Source organism: Macaca nemestrina, chromosome 14, assembly GCF_043159975.1.
Source record: "Macaca nemestrina isolate mMacNem1 chromosome 14, mMacNem.hap1, whole genome shotgun sequence".
In the NCBI taxonomy this organism is placed as follows: domain Eukaryota; kingdom Metazoa; phylum Chordata; class Mammalia; order Primates; family Cercopithecidae; genus Macaca; species Macaca nemestrina.
This window is the reverse complement of record NC_092138.1, coordinates 28,286,495-28,301,950: the sequence shown is the minus strand read 5'-3', so window position 1 is coordinate 28,301,950 and position 15,456 is coordinate 28,286,495. Positions and strand designations below refer to the sequence as shown.

The 15,456-nt window shown below is 42.0% G+C and overlaps 1 protein-coding gene across 5 annotated transcripts in view; it reads right to left on the bottom strand.

Annotated features, from left to right (window-relative positions):
* Window positions 1-4,381, bottom strand: part of LOC105491773 (amyloid beta precursor protein binding family A member 1) — a 226,511-nt gene extending 222,130 nt beyond the window's left edge. For 3 of the 5 annotated variants that reach the window (XM_071077691.1, XM_071077695.1, XM_071077694.1), the window contains exon 1: window positions 3,679-3,805. The gene's annotated coding sequence lies outside the window, so the exon portion shown is untranslated. Of the gene's footprint in view, window positions 1-3,487; window positions 3,605-3,678; window positions 3,806-4,359 lie in introns of those variants that run through there. The other 2 variants (XM_071077693.1, XM_071077692.1) reach the window with 2 other exon arrangements.
* Window positions 4,382-15,456: the final 11,075 nt, after the last annotated feature.

Sequence of the window (15,456 nt, the reverse complement as noted above, 5' to 3'; positions counted from 1 at the left end):
GGGTCTATCTGGTCTCCCTCCTGCCAGTCTTTTCCCATGTCATTCCATCCAACATAATACTACAAAATTATTGCCCCAAAGCACAGTTCTGATACTGTCAATCTTTCTCCTCACAAATCTTCTATAGCTCCCCAGTCCTTACTGAACAAAATCCACACTCCTTAGCTTGGCGTACAAGTTGCTCCACCACCTTGAACAAACCTCTCTTTCTTGCTTTATCCCTCATTACATCTCTTGGCATTCCTAGTGCTGCAGCCAAAGCACACCATTTTTTTGTTCCCTGTGTAGGCATACATCTTCCACTGCCAGGCCTGTGCTACGCTGTTCCTCCCCCAAGCATGCCCTTCCTTCTCTGCCAACCCAAATGCCACCTTAATCACAGCTCAAATGCTATATCCCATGTAACCTTCCCTGATTCTTCCATCAGAAGTCATTTTGTACCCTGTGAATTCCCACAGCCCTGCAGGAATACTGCTTTTTCAGCACTTAATCATTTTTTCACTATTTTTACAGTTAGTAACACATATTCCTCTTTTCTCCTTCTAGACCAAGATTCACCTCTGGGCAGGATCTAAGACTTAGCATTCTTTGAATCTCCAACCCTTCTCAACATTCCCTGTCCCCTATACCCCTAGGTACAGTGGGTCTGAGACACAGGAGGCAAGATGTTTGCAAATTAACTATGGTAACCCAGAGAGTTAACTTCAGATTTCATTGCTTGAAATTCTCTCAGTTTTAGCAACAATTACTTCTTCTTTGTAGGCTAAAAGTCCTATCTCCCCAAGGTACTACATACAGTTAATTCCTTTTGGACCCAGAGGTCATTTTCAAATATCTCTTACTCCTAAGTCTTCTGAAACAAACAAACAATAACAACAACCAAAATGAAAACAAAAAACAAAACAAATAACAAAAAAAACCCTTAAGAGACTCAATAATGGTAGAGAAAAGCACTGATGCTATTTTAAGTGAAGGAAAGGCATCCATGCACAAAAAAATGGCTTGCTGCAGGCCACAGCAAAAGGTACAACCATTTACCAGAGCTGTCTCATGAACCTTATACCAGTCCAATCTTTAGAAAAACCAGATATTGCATTTTTAAAACTATCAACCTGGGCAACGTAGCGAGACTCTATCTCTGAAAAAAATAAACAAATATCTGGGTGTGGTGCCATGTGCCTATTGTCCCAGTTATTCAGGAGGCTGAGGCAGGAGGATTGCTTGAGCCAGGAGTTTGAGGCTGCAGTGAGCTATGATCACACTACTGCACTCCAGCCTGGGCGACAGAGGAAGACCCTGTCTCAAAAAGATAAATAAAAATAAAAATGATCACGTTTATGTTAGAAAAGAAATCACTGATTCCTGAGTCATCGATTATGCTGCTGTGTAATTTCTCTTTCTCTAAACAGTGTATTTACCTGGTAATTCCTCATATTATTAAACTTTCTTGTAAGACATTTACATCCCTGGTCTTACTTGCAAATATAAAAGATGATGACTTTTTTTTTTTTTAAACCAAAACCTCTTAGAATGGCTTTTAAATTCCATAAGTACTTTTCTCAGAAAGGGATTTGGCATAACAAATAAGAGAGTAAAGAACTAAGATTCAAAATTCATTTTTACAAATCTATCCTTAAATCTTGGATGAGAGCCAACAACCAACCTCATATTAAAATCTTAGAAGGCTTGACTTGAAGAACATGGGGAAATTTACTTTACATTGACAGCTTCAAGAACACCTAGTCTATACATCATTAAATAAGATATATGGGAAGAAAAAAAGCATATGTGGATAGCCCTAGTTTTATTATTTTCAATGAAACAACGATATCATGCAACCTTTGCCCATAAAAGAATGCAAAACAAAAATTTTAAAAAAGAAAAAGAAACCTCTGGTGCCAACATGTTGTATATTTACTTGTGTAGCCATGACTGCTACCGGCTTTTTGAAGAGAACCGTGCAGCCAGTTTGGATTCCGACAGCAATGCAGTAGAATTTAAGGTGTTATGACTAAAATATGTCCTAAACAGGTTAAGCTAGACATACAACATTTTAATACAGTAGTGTCGAGATACTCATTCCTGTGAATACTGCAGGAGAAATACAGGCGAGGAGGAATCACACTGCCCTGGATACACATGAATATGCCATCTCCCTGCCTATCTCTACCCAACCCTACACACACCTATCTTTACCACGCAGAGACAATTAAACAGCCATAGACTCGATGCATTTCTGTGTCCTTGTTCCCACTGGGTGAGTTATTGCCAGCCTGACATTTTTCCAAATTCCCTACTAGTGGGCTATATCAGGTAGGAAAGCAGGGACTTTACTGACCTGGGACCCCATCACTGTGGGTCTTGGGAGATTTCAGTTTCCAAATGATACACGGCACCACCTAGCTATTGTGACATCTGGGAGAGTGGATGTCACCAGCAGTAGAAATAAAGTATCCTGTTTCCTGAGGAAAACGCCCTGGCTGTGCGACGCTGACCAGGTGGGCACCAAACACTTCTCCGTGTGATATTTTTCTTCTTTTTTAAAGACTGCCCCCCGCCCCGCCGCATCTCTCTATACGTACACACCTCCAGAGTTCATTCTAAAAGAACCAATACAAAGACCATCCATCCTCTAGCCATAAGGTTTTCAGTGCTTAAATGTGGAAGGAGAAGGTCTAGCTAGCATTGAAAGTTGTGGGGACAGGAAGAGGAATCTGATCATTCAACACTATTCTCCTTCAGGTCAGACAAGAGAAAAACAATAGAAACTGCAGAGTCAGGGAGTACAAGACCCTTATGGAACAGGTGCTAAGCAGAGAAGTAGTATCAGAGGATGGAAGCCCCCTTCAAAACCGGGTACACCAGCAAGCCCAGAATGCGTAACGGTTATCCTATTTCCCTGCCATGTGCCTCAAAGCAACATGCTCACTTCCACATCCCCATGTAATGAGGCCAGAGGAAGGGGAAGTGAGAATCCCTACACTGGGCCATCCACACGCAGGAGCAGAACAGAGACTGTGCTCAGAGTTGCAGGGTCAAAATAACAAACACTGTCCCACAGTCTCAGCCGGTGACATCAAGTCAGGGCAGCGGCAGATCTCTGGGTTTGGGGCGCTGTTTGGGGAACGTGGATGCAACCAAACGCGTACACACACATACACAGAATTTTACAAACCCGCCCCTACCCCACTGCCTCCCTCCACACTTCACACACCAAGTGCATCCTGCCCACCTCACCGTTTCCATCATCACATTCTTTCTCCAGGAGAGTCAGCCGAGAGATGAGGGATCCTAGCGGGGATTCCTGGAAATGTCACCCCCCAACACCTCCGTCCGCCACCCCCATCCCCTCTGCTATACCTTTTACACACACACTCTCACACACTCACTCCTGCCATGACTGTCATCAGGCCCGCCTGCTGCGCCCGAAGCCTGGCATCTGAGCGGGCACCGGACCCCAGCCGTCTCGCCCGCAACGCCGCCTTACCCCGCCTCGCTGGCTGATGGTTCCAGGCACTGCCCCCTGGATGTCGCCTGCTGCCCCCGCTCCTCCGCACTATTGTTCCAGGCAGCCCCTCTCGCGTCCGGGGGGCGCCCTTTGGCTAGGACCCGGGCTCCGTCGGGGGCCGCATCAGCGCCGGGCACCCCTTCTCACCCACCCCTCCCTGGCTGTGGTACCTTGCCTGACAGCTGGGTCCGCGGGCCCGCGGGAGCAGGCGGCGCTAGTGACAGCGCTGGTGCCAAGCCTGGGAATAAAGCTCCGCTCCAGCCGCTGCTACCTCCAGCGCCACCATCTTCTCCCGCCGCAGCCGCCGCCGCCGCCGCCGCCGGGACCGCAGCCGCCCTCGCCCAGCTCCGGCTCTGCAGCCGCCGCTCGGAACCCTCCGGTCTCGCGGCCCCACCCCCTTTCCCCACCCTCCCTCCCGCCCTCCAGCTCTCTAGCTCTCCCCTCGTGACGCGCGCCGGGGCCGGGCGGGCCTGCGAGGGAGGGCGCGGGGGAGCGCGCGCGCGCACGCCGCCTGCTAGTAGCGCCCCTGCCTCCCACGCCCACTCGCGTGCGCGCGCGGCCCGCGAGCCAGAGGCGGCGGCGCCGCCGGCGTCCTCCGTGGGCAGCTGGCCGCAGCTCCCCTGCCTCTGCGCCGGTGGGCGTGCGGGACACCGGCGCCTCTCGCCTCCCCTCGCGTCCGGGTTTCGAAGGGCCCGCCCTGCCTGTGTTCCACAGCTCTATCCTCTGGTTCCCGGCCAGACGCACGGAGGGGAAAATGCGGCTGCATCCCCGAGGGGACTGACGGGGACCTCCACCCTCCTCGGTGGCAAACCAAGGGGTCCCCAGTTTCCTAGCCAGGAGCTGTGGCCAACCTCTCTGCGAAGCAACGGGCCACGCTGCAGGACCACGAAGCCAGGCAGCTGGGTCGACTCCTGCAGGGTGTTCTCTCGTGAGTGACTCCCGAGCTTTCCCGCTTCCCAGGCCCCTTAGATACCGCCTGCGCTTCAAATCCGGAGATTGACGGCGTCTCCAGAATGCGCCGCAGTGCTGCGAGTTCCCCGCCAGGGGGAGAGCCGCGCGGGTTTGGGCCTGAGCGAAGCGGGCCGGGCTGCAGTTCTCCAGGGAAACTGCCCAGTCCGGCCAGGGACAGCGGAGAGCCTGCGGATTGTGAAGCCGGGGAAGGCTCGGCTTGGTTTTCCTACCCGCTCCTCAGTTCTGGTTGATCGGAACTTAAGAGTGTCTTTGAGCTAGCATAGGCTATCCGCCCTAGATATGGCTCCTAGCTCGAGAGGCCACCCTTTGCAGCAGGGACCAGGTGGCAGGTGCTGTGTATTAATGAAAAGCTGTGGGCTAGACAGGCCCCGAGAGGCCTGGGCTCTGGCGCTAGCCCCACCTGTAATTAGCAATGCAATAACTAAATCATTCCCCGTCTTAGAAACACAGATTTTTCATAATAATGTTATAACGCACAAAGCCTAGTAGTTTGCAAAGCCCTCTCCAGACATACATTCTCCTCCAGTAAAATGAGGATAAGCGCTGGTTATCCAGATCCCTTGGGAAATGCATCTTTTACCACACCATGTTTCCATAGTATTTTAAGCACAATGTCTCCAGAGAAGTCTGGGGGTGTAGCCTAAAGCATTCTGAAAGTCTTGTTTTAGCTTTAATATTCGTATGAATTCTGCATTGTACTTCGTAATTTTTTTTCTTTAATAAAACAGCTACCTTCTCAAAAAGATCTTTTAGTAAAATTTAAGATTATATACTAGGAAGATGTATGCTTGTCCTGTGACATTACTCTTTTTTTTTTTTCCAGTGAATACTTATTTGGCATATGTACGGGCCAGATATAGTCCTTTTCCACCAGAGCTCACAGTAGGCTGAAGGAAATAGGTATTCAACTATTAGACTGGCCAGGCACAGGGACTCACGCCTGTAATCCCAGCACTTTGGGAGGCCGAGTACGGCAGATCACTTGAGGCCAAAAGTTTGAGATCAGCCTGGTCAACATGGTGAAACCCTGTCTCTACTAAAAATACAAAAATTAGCCGGGCGTGGTGGTGCACGCCTGTAATCCCAGCTGCTGGGGAAGCTGAGGCATGAGAATCGCTTAAACCGGGAGGTGGAGGTTGCAGTGAGCCGAGATCGCGCTACTGCACTCCAGCCTTGGCGTCTCAAAAAACAAACAAACAAATAAAACAATCAGACAAAGTGCAACTGTGATAAATTCTCAACTGCAAAGGCGCTAAGGTGCACGGGAAAACCTAATGTAGACTCCAGGACTAGGTAAGGCTTTCTAAGGAAACGACATTTCAGATCCCCCAGGAGAGGCAGCAGTGAGACACTTCCAGGTAAAGGGAAGGAAATGTCAAAAGGCCCAAGCAGGTGGGGCGGAAGTGAGATGAAGCTGGAGAGGCAGGCAGCAATCAGAACCTCAGGAGACCTTGTGGACCGTTTTTAAATAATAATTTTGTCTTATGAGCCTGGAAAGTCAATGAAGGGTTGCCAAGATTTGGGAGCAGGCAAGCAGGATTACATTTCAGTTCCTGAAAGATCGCTGAGGTGGCTTGTGAGGAATTGATTCGTGGAGGGTCAGGATCCAGGGCCGAGGGAGTCTGAGCTTATCCTACTTAGTGAGTGTTTAGAGTTTTCTGTTTTTGCGCTAACTGCTCTTTTGATTGTTTTTAGTTCTTGCCTCTGCTCTCCTGTGTACTCATCTAGGAGGCTTTCAGAGTGCTTCTCTGTAATGGTTTTTGTTTTGTTACTTTTAATCCACTGCGGTTTTAGGAAGGAAATTAACCTTGTTAGAATTTCAGGTTAAATAAGAGAATATAGGTTCTGAGTGAGAGGCTCTTTTCTGTGCATACACTTACTGCTGTTTGGTTTGCTATCTCAGAGATCTTTCTGCTTATCTTCTACTTTTTGTGTTGCGTTTCCAGTTAGACTAGGTTCTTAGATAAATGAATGAGGGTTACATTATTGCTTTAATAATATCCTCGAATCTTACCTCACAGGATTTTTGTGTAAAGAAAGTATGTGAAATTTCTCTGCAAAGTATTACGTGCCATATAAAGAAAGGTAATCATTGTTAGTTATAATGGTAGCCCAGAGACCTCCAAAACTAATTATGTACCAAATGTTCATATGTGGAAATTTCCCTCCCTCCCCCACCCCTATGAAAAACACATATTCCTATTTCTTCCAGATAGCATGAATCATTGTCTTAAGTGCTATTGTTACTCTTGCCTTGGCTGTCAGGAAACTCAAAGCCAAATTTTCAGATCGTCGTAGGAAATGAGTGGATCCACATGGCATGTAGATCCATGTCTCAATCCCTTCTTTGGTCTTGTTCTATTCTATTTCTAGATTTCCTGTGCCTGCTTTATTGTTTTTCTTTTTAGTAGATCTTTCATAAGGCACTCCAATCCACCTTCTCCTGTTAACAAGGGTCAAAACTGCTATTCAAGTGTTTCAGGAAGCAGTATATAAAATACTGGCAGCCAGGCATGTTGGCTCATGCCTGTAATCCCAGCACTTTGGGAGGCCAAGGTGGGACGATTATTGGAGGTTAGGAGTTCAAGACCAGCTTGGGCAACATAGTAAGACCCCCATCTCTCAAAAAAAAAAAAATTAGTGGGCATGGTGGCGAATTCCTGTAGTCCTAGCTACTTGGGAGGCTGAGATGGGAGGATTGCTTTAATCCAGGAGGTTGAGGCTGCAATAAGCTATAATTGTGCCATAGCACTTCTGCCTGGGTGATAGAGCAAGACCATGTCACTAAAAGTAAAATAAAACACTGGCAACCTGCTGACCATTGAAGCAGGTAACAATAGTATAGACACTGTGCCAAGTGACTTGGGTTTAAAGTAAAGCCTTCACCACCACTGCATGTGCACCTAAAGTCTCTGTGCATGCCAATTTAAAACTTCATATTATTGGTAAACTTAAATATGTCTCCCAATGGCTCATAGTTTAATCTCTGAGGTCCCAAACTCTATCAGCCTACACTATACCTACAAATACAGACAATTCCTGTCTTATGATGTTCGACTTAAAAGTTTTTGACCTTACTTTTGGGCTTATCAGGGTATTAATTTTTTTTTTTTTTTTTTTGGTCAGTGTCTCACTCTGTTGCCCAGGCTGGAGTACAGTGGTGCAGTCTTGGCTCACTGCAACCTTCACCTCCCCGGTTCAAGCGATTCTCCTGCCTCAGCCTCCTGAGTAGCTGGGACTATGGGTGCCCACCACCACGCCCGGCTAATTTTTGTATTTTTAGTAGAGACAGGGTTTCACCATATTGGCCAGTCTGGTCTCAAACTCCTGACTTCAAGTGATCCACCTGCCCCAGCCTCCCAAAGTGCTGGGATTACAGGCATGAGCCACTGTGCCTGGCCTTAAGTGCATTTTTGACTTATGTAACCCCACCATAAGTCAATGAGTGTCTATATATCTTACTGTCACAAGCACTGTTTGTCACTTGGTAAAAGGACAGAGATTCAAAAACTTTTATTCATTTAGGGTTCTTTTTGTCAATAAAGACTTGAAGATTCCATTATTCACTACATCCATTCAAACTCCACAAGAGTGTGACCATATCTTCCAGCTTTTGATATAGTTCTGGACAGCTTAAATTGGACATCCTTCTGATATAAGTTGGTACTTTTCCTTGATTTCAAGTTCTTAAGTGATTACCCTCTTTCTGTATCAGTCTTTGAGCTTATAAGCTGAGGTTGTATGTAAAACAAGCATCGAACAACCTTCGGTAATCTGGTTTCTCTTGAGGATTTCAGTTCTGCTAATATTTAGTAATCCAGCATAATTTCTAAAATATTGTATAGCCTTTTTGTCACAGGATTTAAAGTGTATGAAAGAAATATACAATTATGAGATGTATGTATCATAAACTTCAATAAATTTGCTTGTATATGCCGATTCTTATTTCACTAGCTTTTTTTCTGGGCGTAAAATCTGTCCAGAGAAATAATGCCCTTCTTTTCTTTTTTATTCTCCAAACAGGCCAGGCTCCTTCTCTTTTTCTCCCACTGTGCCCTTTAATGAGTCCAACCAGAATTTTGTATGATGTGTTTATCTGATACATTGGAAGACATTCTGGTGCCCCATATGGTAATTCTACCTCTGACAATGAAGTTTTTGAGTAAATAATGTCACGGGAACATATTGACTTTTAAAAATGGTTGTAATCCCATTCTCTGAACCATACTCCATAACCAGGAGCTTGGGTTACACTGACTAACTTAAACCACTCAGCTCCCAGTCCTGGAGCCGGGTCAGTCCTCCCCAGACCACATGGCTGATTGAGGATAGAGCAAGATCTGGTGACTACAAAAAGGGTGAAATGGGAAGAGGGAAACAAAAACATCACCTTCCCTGTTCATCTCAGGCTTATAATAGTGAAAAACTATAAACTTCAATGTAAATGTACCACAATAAGGAAATTGGTGTATAGATCAGTATGACTGTACAGTGGAATACTATGCAGTCTTTAAAGATACCATATGCACAGAATTTTTTTTTTTTTTTTTTTTTTTTTTTTTTTTTTTGAGACAGAGTCTTACTCTGTGGCCCAGGCTGGAGTGCAGTGGCCCCATCTTGGCTCACTGCAACCTCTGCCTCCCGGGTTCAAGCGATTCTCCTACCTCAGCCTCCTGAGTAGCTGAGATTACAGGCGTCTGCCACCATGCCCGGCTAATTTTTGTATTTTTACTAGAGACAGGGTTTCACCATGTTGGTCAGCTGTTCTCGAACTCCTGACCTTGTGATCCACCCACCTCATCCTCCCAAAGTGCTGGGATTACAGGCGTGAGTCACTGCGCCCGGCCAGATTTTTTTTAATAACATGGAAAAAGTTAATTTTACATCTTAACTGAAAAAGGCTAGATACAAAATTGTGTAGATGATGGCCATAACTTTTAAAAATGCACGGAAAATAATACATCAAAATGCGAATGGTAGCTCACTCAAGTAATAGGGTTATTTTCTTCTTCCTATGTTTTGGTAGCTTATATTTTTTTTAACCAATGTACCTTAATTTGAAAAACAATAATACTAAGAATGTGGCTGTAAACATTAATACCCCTTACCACCAGATGCCATGAAAGTAAGTATTAGGTCACTTTGCATTTCTAAAGCATTTTTTCCTAATTTGATCTATCCTTCAATTTTTATTTTAAACACCACATGCTTTAAGAAAATGTTTTTAGACTAATGTTACTCTCATTGAAATACCTTATTTTCTGAGCATTTGTTTGTAGCACTAGGAGCCTCACAGCCTTTGTGGAATGTCAGGATAGATACAGATTTTAAAAATGATTAAATTGGTTGCTCATTCCGTTTAACACTTGCTTATATATACTTGGTTGTTTCCAAATTTATTTTGGCAGTAAAGTACTTGAATATGATGGTCATTCGGTAGGAACACCGAATGACCATAAAATATTGACATATTTAATTCATGCTACAAACCAGGCACATAAAATATTGACATACTTAATTCATGCTACAAACCAGGCACAATTTTACCAGAAGAAATTATAACTATGTGTTTCTATATAAAATATGCCATTACAATTAGAAGTATATTTCCTTGAAAATAAGAAGCTGTGAAATTAAGTGCTCAGCAATTTCAGAATTTTTTTCTTTTAATATGTGTTTGCTACAGATTTATATCTTTTTGCCATCTTCTTACTAAATCAAGTGGTAGTAAATACCAATGACTGAAGGAAGATGTCTAGGATAAGAATATAAAACTGAGAAAATTCCAGTAGATATTTTTCTGTTACTAGTTTGTAGACAAAAATTATATATACATGCATGTGTATGTGTATGTGTGTATATATGTTACCATTATTCATTTTTGGCAGGAGTCCACCTTGGTGCTGTTTCTAGAATGGCACTGACATATGGACACATGATTTAAAATCACTGCTCTATTCCTGTTTTCTGTTAGGTATTTTGTTCCATGTATGTTGGTATCACCTCTCCAAGTTGTTTATGAATCCTGAAAGATCAGTGACCAAATGTCAACTACATTCTCTTGGTATTTCCTTCACTAAATACCTAGCATATTACAGAGTACCTAGGAAGAACTCATCAAATATTTGTTGGCTGACTGATATACAGATACCTCTTGGTGGGGTTATAGTTTCTACTGAATGCCTATAGCTTTCCCACCATTGTAAAGTCAAAAAGTCATAAGTTGAACCATGGTATGTTGGGGACTGCCTGTACTTATTAGCTATCTTTACAGTTATTCCAGTTAGGGTGTTCAGGAAGATTATCTAAATAATTTGCCGTTAAAACAATTTTCTTTTCATTTGCTGCTATTTTTTATTAGTATTCAGTAGTGTCTGAAAAAAAGTTATAGATATGTTCACTGACTCAAAAATAAGGGGCCTGGTAAGGCTTTCAGAGTATATAAAATCAGTGTGAGCAATGTTATCAGATCTTTAACCCCTCTATCAGCCAAGGAAATTTTTCCCTCTCTTTCCTCTCTCTGTCACACACACACACACACACACACACACACACACACACACACACACACGTGATATCCTGTGAAATTCTATTTCGTTAAGGCACTACTTCTTGAGAATTTTTTTCTATATGCTTGCACAATATCAGCATTCAGGATGAGCAATAACAATATAATGAAGAGTCATGACTATATTTAACATTTTCAGTAGGTAATACTATTTTTAAAAGCCACGAAATATTTAGATCTTCATTCCCCAAACTTTATTAATCTAGTATGTGCTAGCTACTATAGTAGGCATTTGAAAGTTCAAGCTCTATCCTCACAAGCTCTATCCTCAAAAACTTGTCTACTTTAAGAAAAATCAGACAGACCTATAATCAAATAGCTCCATTGAAGTTTACTGACTGGGATAAGAGACACACAAATGACAGCCCGGTTAAATGGTGTTTTTGTGTTATTTGTTTGCTTTTCTAAATACATGTGTTTCAGGAAATTACATCAATTCTCAATCTTCTAGAAGTCAAGTCTGTAGCTAAATGAGCAGGTTTTCTTCCTCAAAAGGAATTTTGTTTCCTAATTGTAAAAAATATTATGATCACCTAGATTTGATGGTTTCCATTTAACCAGAAGGCTTGTGAGTTTCTCCCAGGTGAGAAATTGATGTATTTGAAAACACTTTGGGCAGACAAATGTGTCTGCTTCCCGAAAAAGAATAGAGATCATCTTCCTAAATGGATCAAACTTCTGAAAGTTCAGAAGAATTGACTTAGGGTCTTTGACATTTTCTATCAAACAGAAAACTGACTTTTAAAAGGGGACGTTAGTCAGTATAAACTATTAAAAAAAAATCCGTATTTTCTACTTTTATTTTATTCCTCAGAGAAACTCATCCTCCTTCTGCCTTCTGCCTCAAACTCATATCTTTTTATTAAATCTGACTGTGGAGATGCTTCTAAGTTAGGTCAGTATTGCTATGGATTGAATTTTGAGAGCACATTTTAATTTCAGTATTCACGCAGCCGAGCACTGCTAAATTGAATAGGCTGTGGTTATGGGAACTGCAGGAACTGAGATGGAACCAAGAAATCTGTTACTGGAGAAACCTTTTGGGTGTGGACAGATTTTAAGTCACTCTTAATAAGCTATGGTAGGTTAAGGAATAACATGTTGTGGGATTCTGGAAAGCAGCTTTTCAGTCTTCCTTGCCATTTGGGAATTATTTTCATCCTTACACCACTGGAAACTTAATCAAGAAAACAGAATTTAAATGGGTCTCAGTGAGCTGCGTAGCATACATCTGAAACTTGTGCAACAATAAAATTCTTTTGCCAAGTGGATAGTTAGGGCTATATTAGTAGCATGCCTCTCAAAGAGCATCAGGTATGCATTTTAATTCTATTTGCCTAGAACAAAGAATAATCCCCTAGGCTTCTGTATACTTTGCTTTAAAAAAAAAAAAAAAGGCAGGGGTGGGGAGGTTGAGAGACTTCAGCTGTAGTTTCTCTTGATCAATTCTGAATATTAATATAATAGGATGTGAAGTTTTTCCCAAGGTCTTCCATGGATCACTAGTTCTGGGGGAAGACAATAGTTATCATGTGGGGAAAAAAAAAAGGTTTCAAGATCAAATATATCTGGAGAACTCTGGAGTAAGCTAAATTGTACAGGTTTTTGTTTTTAAATTGCAGGGCTTCTAGGAGACTTTAATTGTAAATTTCCAGGAGGGAAAGAGAGATGATGGAATTACCAAACTTACAGTGTTCCTTTTGCAAGAAATTTTTTGAGGGACAGGCAAGGATGTGTTATGACTTCTGTGGGCCCCTTGCTCCATAAATAAATATTAAAGATTATATTTTATAAGTGGGTTGGTATAAAGATGAATATATTAATAGTCTATAATAAAACATTTTGTTTGACCTAAAAGTTCATTTTCTTTTTGCTTCTGATTTTAAAGGAAATTAAAACATTTTCCTGAGCCCCTGCAAGTATTGTGCCTAGGCAATGTACCTACTCGATCTAATAGGTGAGTCGACCCTGGGTCTAGGTATTACACAGGAGGAATGAGTCACTGCAATAAACCTACAAAATGGAATCTAGAAGCACACTATGGCATTTCATCTGAGGTACTGAGATTGTGGCCGCAGGGTCGTCGCTTCTTTTCTTCATGCGATGGTCACTGAAGAAAGAAGTCTAACACACACACACACACACAGTGGCTAAAAGTAGACTGTGGCAAATCTCCATGTTATTTATCCTATGTGAGCTTTACTCATTCAGTATGTTACCTTAAGCTAAAATACTACGTCTATTTTCAGTGTTTTCGATGTAAATCTATACGGGGTTAGATGAACTGGCTGGAAAAGGAGATTCTTAGTTACTCATTTCTAGGTATGAATCTAAACACTCATTCATGCTCAGAGCATCTTTGAGAGAAAAAGTTCCATAGCTGAAACTGATGTCACCAATCTTTATTATGGATAAGACTTTCAATTTATGGTTGTATTATTTTGTCACAGTGAACTTACTGGCTAGGGATATTGAGAAATGAGCATTATTAATCCTTCTTTGACAAGCAAAGTCTGGGTAAGAAGCTGTGGGTAGTGCTCGCAGTGGGGTGGGCATGATACCAAATTTGACCTTTGGCCATGGTAGCCAAATTTCCACAGACTGATGATTCATTTTGAAAGATAAATTAGTAAAAGGGAAGTGATATAGTTTAGATATTTGTCCCTGCCCAAATCTCATGTTGAAATGTAATCCCCAGTGTTGCAGGTGGAGCCTGGTGGCAGGTGTTGGGTCATGGGGGCAGATGCCTCATGGTTTGGTGCTGTCCTTGTGATAGCGAGTTCTCACGAGATCTGGTTGTTTTAAGTGTAGCACCTCTCCTCTCATTCTCTCTCTGTCTTTACCTTCTGCCATGAGTAGAAGCTTCCTGAGGTTACCCCAGAAGCAGAGATGCTGGTGCCATGCTTCCTGTACACCCTGTAGAACTGTGAGCCAATTAAACATCTTTTCTGATAAATTACCCAGTCTCAGGTATTTATAGCAATGCAAAAACGGCCTAATACATGAAGTTTCCATATAGTCTAGAGATGTTCAACTCAGAACAGTATTATTTGGTTTCTCTACTGAGAGTACATTCACTGAAAAAAAAAAAGTTGCCATTTTCTGGCTCAGGAGCAGAGGTAAATGGATTCTAGTGATATACCAAGTATACAGGAGAATTTAGTACATCATAAATGTGGCATTTAAATTAGTGTAGGAAAGATGGATTATTTAATAAGTGTTATTAGGCTTACTGGACTAGCCATTTGTGCAAAAGTTAGCTGAATCTCCATTTCACCCCTTACCTCCAAATAAGTACCAAATGCTTCAACAGTAAAAATGTAAAATAATGAAATCATAAAAATACTTGAAGAAGACATAATAATGAATATTATTTATAATCTTGAAGCAGAGAAGGCCTTTCTAAGCATGATATGAACCCAGAATTAGAAAAAAATACTGATAAATATAACTACATTCAAATGAAAAAATTTCTATACAAAAATAGAAATAAAAAGAGTCAAAAGAAGAAACCTTGTAAAATCGTGCATATAACACATAATTAAAGGCTACATTCCCTTGTCTAAAAACAGCTTTTACAAACTAACACAAAAAGATAATCGAGTAGAAATACAGACAAGGGACAATGGCCAATTCTTAGAAGAAAAACAAATCACCAACAGACCTAGGAAAAGATTTAAACAGTTCTAATAATTATAGAACTACAAAAGAAAACCAGGGCAATATATTTCACCTCTTAGATTGGCCCAAACAAGACAAAACAAAATGTGATAATATACTAGATTGTTGACAATGTGAGGAGACAGGTATTCTTATTACAGAGTAGTGAGTGTAATCACATTGTAAATGTCTGCTTAACAATAAGCTTTTTCCCAGAAATTCCATTTCTAGGAATTTATCATACAGAAATATTTGAGTTATATGTGTTTATTGTCAAATATTCAATCATTTTAGACTTTTTGTTTTTTCTCTTTTTTTGAAACAGAGTCTTGCTCTGTCACCCAGGCTGGAGTGCAGTGGTGCAATCTCAGCTCACTACAACCTCCACCTCCCAGGTTCAAGCGATTCTCCTGCCTCAGCCTCCCAAGTAGCTGGGACTACAGGTGCATGCCACCATGCCTGGCTATTTTTTTGTATTTTTAGTAGAGACAGGGTTTCACCATGTTAGCCAGGATGGTCTCAATCTCCTGACCTCGTGATCCACCTATCTCAGCCTCCCGAAGTGCTATAATCACAGGCGTGAGTCACTGCACCTGGCCAAACATTTTAGACTTTTTGTTGTGCAAGTGCACAAAGACATATGTATATATTCAATGTAGCATTGTTGTTAATAATGAGGAATTGCTAACCAAAATGATTATCACTCAGGAATAGATTAAATAAATTTTAGTATACCAAAAAAGGACTA